This window comes from Mytilus edulis, chromosome 10 (assembly GCF_963676685.1).
Source record: "Mytilus edulis chromosome 10, xbMytEdul2.2, whole genome shotgun sequence".
Classification (NCBI taxonomy): Eukaryota; Metazoa; Mollusca; class Bivalvia; order Mytilida; family Mytilidae; genus Mytilus; species Mytilus edulis.
The window spans coordinates 4,692,580-4,702,018 of NC_092353.1; positions in this window are offsets into that span (position 1 = coordinate 4,692,580).

Consider the following 9,439-nt stretch of genomic DNA (forward strand, 5'->3'; position numbering starts at 1 on the left):
TGGCGCTGTATATATTGTTGTATTTTTAGTTACCATAGAAATTCGTTTAGTACCATGCAAACTTTGTTTATTATGTAAAGGTTACTTAAATTGTATATTATTGTGATTTTTGTAATTTATTGAAGAATTCAAATATTTGGTTGGACGGCAAGCGCGCGATCTGTATCTGTATCTCTGTATCTGTATTAGGAAATCCCTCCTTCAAAGGAGCACTTCACAATGAATATATATGTCTATACACACTTAGTTTGAAAATATAAAAAATATAAATATAAATGTACGCCCCGTGGGGTGTACGTTGGCTACAGTCTTTGACTCTTGCTCTTGCTAGACGGTAAGGTCTTTAAGAGTTCGTTTCTCTTGGCATGTAACGCATAGCATAATTTTCTGGATATGTATTCTACCATAAAACAATTGTCAGTGCATTTGCATCTGCAACCACAAGCACATAATAAGTGACTCGGATCTAAAATGAGCTGTGCGTCTATTACAACGTTAGTAAGATTAAAGCATTTGGTACAGTTTCTAAAGCTACAAAGAAAGCTTTCAAGTTCATGCAGGTATGGTATGCGGATATCATGCAAAGTCTTACATTCCAGAAGGAAGTGATGTACCGTTTCTGCAGATTCTTTGCATAGTAAGCAGGTTGGATCTACGCTATTTTGATTAAATGAAGCTTTGTTGCTTTGAAGATAGTAGGTGCCTGTAAGGAGCTTTAGTTTTGTTTGAAGACGACTTATATCCTGAGATGATGTGCCTACACTTGCAAGACAAGGATGAGTGTTTCGCCAGAGTATATTGTTAGTGGATAGATAATTGAGAGAACTATATAGGGATACTTTTGTTCTCAATTGATCATGCCAGACACTGTCAACTGCTTTTTTTACTTGTGTTTTCCATCGATTTGCGTTGATCGGATTGAGCATTAGATCATGAGCTGAAGGTAGATTATATTGTGCTAGAATGCATCTTGCTTTTGAGAACCAGCTTTGAGAGTTGAAACCAGACATAAGTAGTTGTCGTTCAGCTAGTTCCTTTTCTATTGAGGATTCCATTCCACATATTTTGTTATAAATATTTATGACAGCTTTATATATTGTTCCTTGTATTGGAATTACTCCTGTCATAGTATAGACAGCTGCATCTGCAGTATTATTTGGCAGTGATAGGATTTGTTTCATTGCTTTCCTATAGAATACTTCTAATGGCTCTATGTGTTTTTTGTCTGGAAGTAATATATCTAGTCCATAAATAAGGACAGGTAGGATATATATTTGAAAGATATGTAGACAAGTAATTGGGTTGAGACCATTCTTTCCGTGAAGACCAGCACCCATTAGGCTATACATTGTCCGTCTGGCTTTAGATATATTTCCTTCAATATGAATATTGATTGTTTTCTTTAAGTCAGAGCTGTGTTTAATTCCTATATGAAGAGCCGAGCTTGGCTGAAGCATAGCTGTATTATTGATCTCAAATTCAAAGTCTGTATTTCGTGTGGAGGGCACATTTTTCAGTACAAGACTCTTGGTGGGTTGGAGTTTATATTTTTATACTGTAGTTTTCAACTGTACTTATCATTGACTGGAGATCTGAAGGTGAATTTGCAACCAGGGCGACATCATCAGCGCAGGTCGGCGAACCACAATGTATATTCCCAATGTAGGAACCCAGACCGCTATTTTCCAGTTGGTCTAGAATGTCGTTTATATAAACTTTGTAGAGTTCGGTACTGAGAATTCCACCTTGTCGTACTCCTTGGTGAACAGGGAATGGATTTGATATTAAACCATTCCATTTGATGGAGGTTATGGCATAAGTACTAAGTTGGCGTATTAAGAGCCAGAGTGTTCCACCTACTCCTGATAAGAAGAGTTTACGATGCAAGCTATCATGGTTGACGACATCGAAAGCAGCCTTAGCATCCAGTAGAGCAACAAAAATAGGTAGTTTTTGGTCCATGGATTCCGCAATTGATTCTAATAGTATGAGAGCACTGTAAAGTGGAGAAACTCCGGGAGTAAAGCCTCTTTGTAGACGATTTTGAAGAATATCAATAATGTCTCGGATCAGCTGTCTGAGGAGTATTTCTAGTATTTTCCCGATAATTGGAAGTACAGTGATACCTCGGTAATTTTTTGCATCTTTTGATAACCCTTTATTTTTGAAGATTGGGGTTAGTATTCCATGTTTTAGGCAATCTGGAACTGAGGCTTCCTTGCAGATGTTGTTAATAATTGCTGTAACTCCTTGTAGTAAAGCATCACCACCATATCTGATGTGTTCTGCTGTTATGCCATATATATCTGGTGCTTTGTTGGTGTTAAGCTGGTTTATAGCTTTGTCAACTTCTTCTGATGTAAAGACTAGAGGTTCTGCATTTTCTTTGCAAATTTCTTCAATGATATCAATATCAAATTTCTTGTTGGTATCATATTTGAGATCAGTAGTTTCCGGTGTTGCAAGCTTGCTAAAATGCTCATTCCAGCCTTGGAGTATCTCTTCTCTTGTAGAATACGTTTTATCTTCTACGCATAGATCTGATATGCCATTTCTTTTCGACTTCCTCTGTGCATTAACTAGTTTGTGGAAGATTTTACTGTCTCTTTGTTTTGCATTCATAATTGTCTGTAATGATTCATCCCTTTGTCGTGCAATTTCTTGTCTTCTGGCTTTTCGCAGTTGTTTCTTGGTTCTTTTTCTGACTTGCATTGTTTCACCAATCTGTGGTTTCCCCTCCATTTTCCATTCATAGAGTGCTTTTTTGTTCGTTTTTAAGGAATTTTCAATCTCATCATTCCATATATGTTTGCTACGTTGTGATGACTTTTTTGATGTTGGTACAATACTTTCTTGAGTAGCTATGATGGTATCCATTAGTTTAGTTATTGCAGTTGGATCATTTTCGAAATCAATTATATTCTCTTGGAGGCTTTTGGTTAAACATTCTTGATATTGAAGTAAATCAATTTTATCCCATTTAATTTTGTTTGAAGTAAAATTTTTATCTTTTTCTTTCCCCGAATCCATTTCTATTTCAATTTCTGTTAATAAAGGATAATGGTCGGAGGTATTGTTTGGTAACATGTCTAGCCTAATGGTGTTGTTGACTTTGTCGGCCAAGTTGCTATGCACAAAGATATAATCTATTGTAGATGACTCATTGCCATTCGGATGGATGAATGTTAGAGGAGTAGGTTTAAATGCAAGTTTTTTAGAGTTGATAAATTCTTCCATCCAGATTGATCTTGCCAGTTTCTTTGAGGATTTCATCAAATCACAGTTCCAGTCGCCACATAAAACTGGGGTACATGTATCTGAGTATTTGGTAATTATCTCATGAAGTTGATCTAAACATTCTTTGAAATGGGTGTTTGCTTGTTTTGATCCATTACAGGGCATATAAGCACATATCAGTAAAATTGGTTTTGGTTTAACTTTCAGTTTAATACATATGATTCTTTCTGATCCATCCTCAATTTGTTCTACGAGATGATCCATGCTTTGCTTCCAAAGAATAGCTACTCCGCCATATCCTCTTGGTCTTTGTGTTGGTGGTATTGGATTGTTTTCATCAACGGATTTGCATGTCCATGAAGTTTTGCTAAACAGGTCACCAATATTTTCTTGTTCAAATTTAAACAGCCAATGTTCTTGGATACATATAAAATCACTAAAATCTAAAATATTCTTTATACACGCTTGAGAGTTATATACATTTTTACAGTTGAACGTAGCTATTCTTAGAAGCGCAGAATGTTCATTTGCTATGGGATCATCGGAGGTTTCTGGCAAAGTTCTAAAAAACAATTCGACTTAGTATCAGTAACATTATCCAGTAAATGGGTATCGGACCTAGTAGCTTCTCCTTGAGGTTGTACCTCTTCCATATCCGAGTCATCAATAATGCAGATAGGTTTAGGAAGGTCAGGGACCAAGATATAAGACTCTTTTTTAGAATCTGTTTGAATAATTTGCGGTAACTGAGCTTCTGATATAGTCTTTTCCTGTTCTATCTTATTTAAAGGTATGATGACATCCTTATCTAGGCTTGATGATGTTTTCTCTGTATAGGGTTTAGTTTGGATAGAAGTTTCTTGATTCATGATATGACTGGATGGTGCAGAATGATCTAATTTGTGTTGAGTACTACTGTCGATGTTTTTGACACTCTCTTGTCCATATTGTAAATTTGCACCTTGCAAGTTTTGATGCGTTGAGTGCTGTTTGTTTGAAGTATCAGTTGTTTGTTGTCTGTACTGATAATTTGGAGGTGGTATATTCCATACATGTGGTGGCATTTGTGATTGGAGTGGCCTGTGTAGGTAAGGTTGATGAGTTGGCACCAATTGCGGTGAACCTGGCCAATATGGATGCATAGGTCTATGATGAGGAAGATGACTTGGCATTCTTGTCATGAATGTAGAACCAAGAGATGTAGGATGCTGCGTTGAAAGTGGATTAAAGTGACATGGTTGATATTCTGGTCTAAAGGATTGTTGCTGTAGAGATGCTTCTAAGTTTTTGAGTCTTTGCTGAATTGATTGAAGTTCCATGTCATGCATCTGTCTGTATAATTGACGGGTATTCTCTATGTGAGTTATACGATCGTTAATAATATTGTTCTCTAAAGTTGAGATATGTGTATTAAAGTTGGATGCATGCCCATTAGCAAAATTGGATGTATGTCCATTAGCACATGATGATGGACCATTGTCTTGTGTATTTGATGGTTTTTGTCCGGTTGTTGAACTGCTTACATCTAGTGGTTGTGTTCCTACAATCTTCATTCGTAAAATACGATTGGAATTTTCAAGTTCTTTAACTTTTGCCTCTAGATTTAGGGAATAAGATTTGAGATGCGATTGATCTTTTATAGCATCATTAATTATGACCTTCTCCTTTTTCAGCTCTTCTTCCATTTTACGAAGCTTATTTTCTTTTTGTCGCAATTCTTTATCTGATTGAGAGCTTGATATATCTGTTTTATTTCTGATACATGTATTAGAGATCGGAGCTGCTAGAGTTGTTTTTGCTGCTATTGGAGAGTGTTGTTCGATTGGAGGAGCTTTATCATCTAGTTGATTTCTGATAGTTGACTCTTCATTAAGAATTGCCATTGCACCAGTTACTCCACAAGCATCAGTTGAATATATCTCCGGGACAACAACTGGCATGCATCTCTTTTGTTGTTGGATTTGGTCAGTGCTTTGGTTGTTTCCATTTTTTCTATTCCTTGGGAGATGTTGTTGCATGTCCGTAATCTCTGATGAGATAGAGTCAGCTTTACTACATATAGTACAGATGTACTGGATGTTATTTTTGTCGCATTCAAGTTTTTCTATTTCTTCTTTTTTTAGTTTCTCACAAGCATAGTGGATCCAGTGGTTTCCTTTGATACAAAATACTCCCCTAGATAAGAGTTTTCTATTGCATTTTGGACAGTTATCATCAGTCGATTGTTTGTTTGTGTTGACTGTATTCTGGTTTGATCTTTTTGCCAAGGATAAGTCAGTTGATTGGTTATCGCTTTGGCTTCCAGCAATGGAGGGTTTGATTATCTCCTTTGAGTATGTTCTCTGATGCTTGGCACATTCTTCTCTAATTTGTTGGTTGATAGAAGAATAGTCTTTGTTATTGTCCATTTGTTTGCATATATCTTGAAGTTCGTCAAAGAATGCTCTATGATTACGACCATTAACTTCTGCTCTACACGTTGTGTTGTACAAGTTTATTCTATATTGTTGACGTTGGTTTAGACAACATTTGACTGATATAGATTGTTCTACCACCTTTCCCGACTGGTCTTGTTTTTCATGAATGTTACATGTAACCTTGGTGTTGCTGTTAAAATGCTGGACTAAGGTATTGCTGAAGTGAAGGTAAAATGCAGCACTAAATTCCAAAATTATATTGCCATGTTTGTATTGTAAATTTACATCAGAAGATCGGCTGGTTGCATCTGATATTTTTTCAACAGCTTTTTGTCCATTTAGTAAGTAGTTTTTGACTGACACATTGACCTTTGATGGTGTAAATACTTGTGTTGGTATCCTGTCTCTTGTTGGCCTTAAGGTTGCCATTACAGAAGTGTTGTAGTCTTTATGTGAAATTAGGTTAGAATTGGTATAGCGTGGGAACATCCACACTGACCACAGGCAGTGAGGTGAGTATGTTGATTGTATTGGTTTAGCGTGGGAACATCCACGCTTACCACGCAAGATTATGTAATATTGATGAGCAGAATACTTGGTAAGAATCTGGATTGAGAAGCTACTAGGTCTTTTGTATATAAGGAGAGGTAGTAATTTGCTAGCGTACTAGATGGTATAGATTATTCTTTATATAAATATTGACTGGTTATGATTAGTAATTTCTTTGATTAAAGCCAAGATTGGTGTAGCGTGGGAACATCCACACTTACCTATTAATATAAGCGTTATACTGTCTAATGGTTATATTTTATATCTTATGTATTGATTAGTTTCCTATTTCCAGCTTTTTATAAAAGCTATTACTTTCCTGTGTGATGGAAGCGTGATTTCTATGGAGTATAGAGATGATGTAGTTATGATGAAGTTGATATGAAGAATTTCCAACAATGAAGAAATTGGTTTAGCGTGGAAACATCCACACTTACCTATTAATATAAGTGTTATACGGTCTGATGGTTATATTTTATATCTTATGTATTGATTAGTTTCCTATTTCCAGCTTTTTATAAAAGCTATTACTTTCCTGTATGATGGAAGCGTGATTTCTATGGAGTATAGAGATGATGAAGTTGATATGAAGAATTTCCGACTAAAAAATTGGTATAGCGTGGTGACATCCACACTTACCTAGGAGGGTGATTGTGGAGACCGGTACAGATGCTTTTGAGATCTTGGTGCGATTGTTTATTTGTATCCTGTTCCAGCTTTTTAAGAAGCTGCTTTATATATGAATTTGCAGTAGTAGTATATTGCCTAATTATATATTAGTTACATTATCCTTTTCCTTATAGTGGATTAAAGCTAAAGTTGGTATAGCGTGGGAACATCCACACTTACCTAGTAGTATAGATTATGTCGTTATACCAAAGTTTCTATGTAGAATTTCCTATTATAATAGTTGAACCGAACATAGAGCCACAGAAGTATTCAATCTTTTTGTAAAAATTGGTATAGATTTAAGCCAGATGTATGGTTTAGCGTGGTGACATCCACACTTACCTAGGAGAATAATTCACTGATGGGTACTGTACCAAATGCTATAAATAGATATTCCTGATATGAATCTTGATCCACGAATAATTGGTAAAATAGTTAGGTTGATAATAGAAGCATAAATCGCATAAAATTGGAATAGCGTGGGAACATCCACACTTACCACGGCCTTCTCTGAATTGTAGGCTTAGTATATAGCAAAAATCCTATTTGAGAATTGCCTGTGTACATGTATATGATAAAAGTATTGAGCTGATATTTAAAATTATAAAATTGGAATAGCGTGGGAACATCCACACTTACCACGGCCTTCTCTGAATTGCGGACTTAGTATATAGCAAAAATCCTATTTGAGAATTGCCTGTGTACATGCATATGATAAAAGTATTGAGCTGATATTTAAAAGTATAAAATTGGAATAGCGTGGGAACATCCACACTTACCACGGCCTTCTCTGAATTGCGAACTTAGTATATAGCAAAAATCCTATTTGAGAATTGCCTGTGTACATGTATATGATAAAAGTATTGAGCTGATATTTAAATGTATAAAATTGGAATAGCGTGGGAGCATCCACACTTACCACGGCCTTTTCTGAATTGCAGACTTAGTATATAGCAAAAATCCTATTTGAGAATTGCCTGTGTACATGTATATGATAAAGTATTGAGCTGATATTTAAAAGTATAAAATTGGAATAGCGTGGGAGCATCCACACTAACCACGGCCTTTTCTGAATTGCAGACTTAGTATATAGTAAAAATCCTATTTGAGAGTTGCCTATGTTCGTGTATATGATAAAAGTGTTGAACTAATCTTTCAAGGTATAAAATTGGAATAGCGTGGGAACATCCACACTTACCACGGACTTCTCGGAATAGCAGTATAAGAATATAGCAAAGATCCGCAGCCTTTGTTTATTAAAAAGAAACGTTGTTAGGTACTATCCGAATATAAAACTATAAAACATATAACATTTGACAAATTAAATTTTATTACGGGTTCATATTACATATTTTCAATAAGTGTTCAGCAAATAAGATGATTCAATGAAGCAAGATCTTGTGAAGATTTGTTGTATTGTTGGTATCCAACCATCCACATCCAACCATCCAACAATCCAACAATCCAACATTGACGTAATTTCGACGCTTGGTCGTCAGTTCTGCTAAAACTTTTGGTTCTTACAGTTAGTATTTTATTTGCTCGTAAATTATTTCAGTAAAAATGGTTAAATTTTCTTAGAAACTTCATTTATTTAAAGGTTAAATTGTAAAGGAAAATAGTAAAATTAGCGTTTTCAAAGTTTAAAAGGAATATTTCATTTTAACGGACTTTTTGAAGTTTTATTTCTAGTTTATCTTTTAAAGTTAGGATTATTGGAATTGTTCATTGAAGTTTATATTTACTGTTAACGTTTGTCATTTTGTAATAAATAGGATTAAATAAGAAAACATTTGACAAGTAAGGGATAATTTCCTAAAGGTCTGGAAATTATAATAAACAATACAGTTTATGTATGGTATAAACTGTATTTCATTGTTAGTTATTCAGGAAAGGCTCTGAATATATAACTAATAATAATAAACATTTCTTTTATGTAACTGGTGAGGTATCAGTTACAACTATATATAAATATGTCAAAAAGAGGTCTTCTGACTAAATTCACTTCAAGTTAGGATTTTCTCTTAGGGTAATTTATTTTATTATTAAGATAGCAGGACTCAGCCTTTTTATGTATTTTTCTGACACACCAACATATTATCTCTTGAGTGTAGAGATAAGTTAATAAATATCTCTTGAGTTTAGAGATAAGTTAATGAATATCTCTTGAGTGTAGAGATAACTTTGTACATGTATCATACTGAATAGATTCTTGTCATATCATTTAAGTCTATAGTTTAAGTATATTACTAGTTTAAATTGTTGTTTATCTTGAATATAAATGAAAATATATGATTCTAGAAATGAATAAAAGATAGAAATTTATTTACGTGACTTTTAGCAAATGCCTATATTATACTGACCAGCTCATATCTTGTCATACTGACTTTGTTATTTACAAACTACTCATATAATTTGAGTAAAAACTCTTGGGTCGAAGCATTTCAAGCCCCTGTCCGCTACATAATTTTGGCATCCTCGGTGGGATTCATTAAACTTTATTGGATCCTGTGATACGAACCTTTTGAAGTGTAATAGATAAACAGTGCAATGGGTAAACCAAGGTC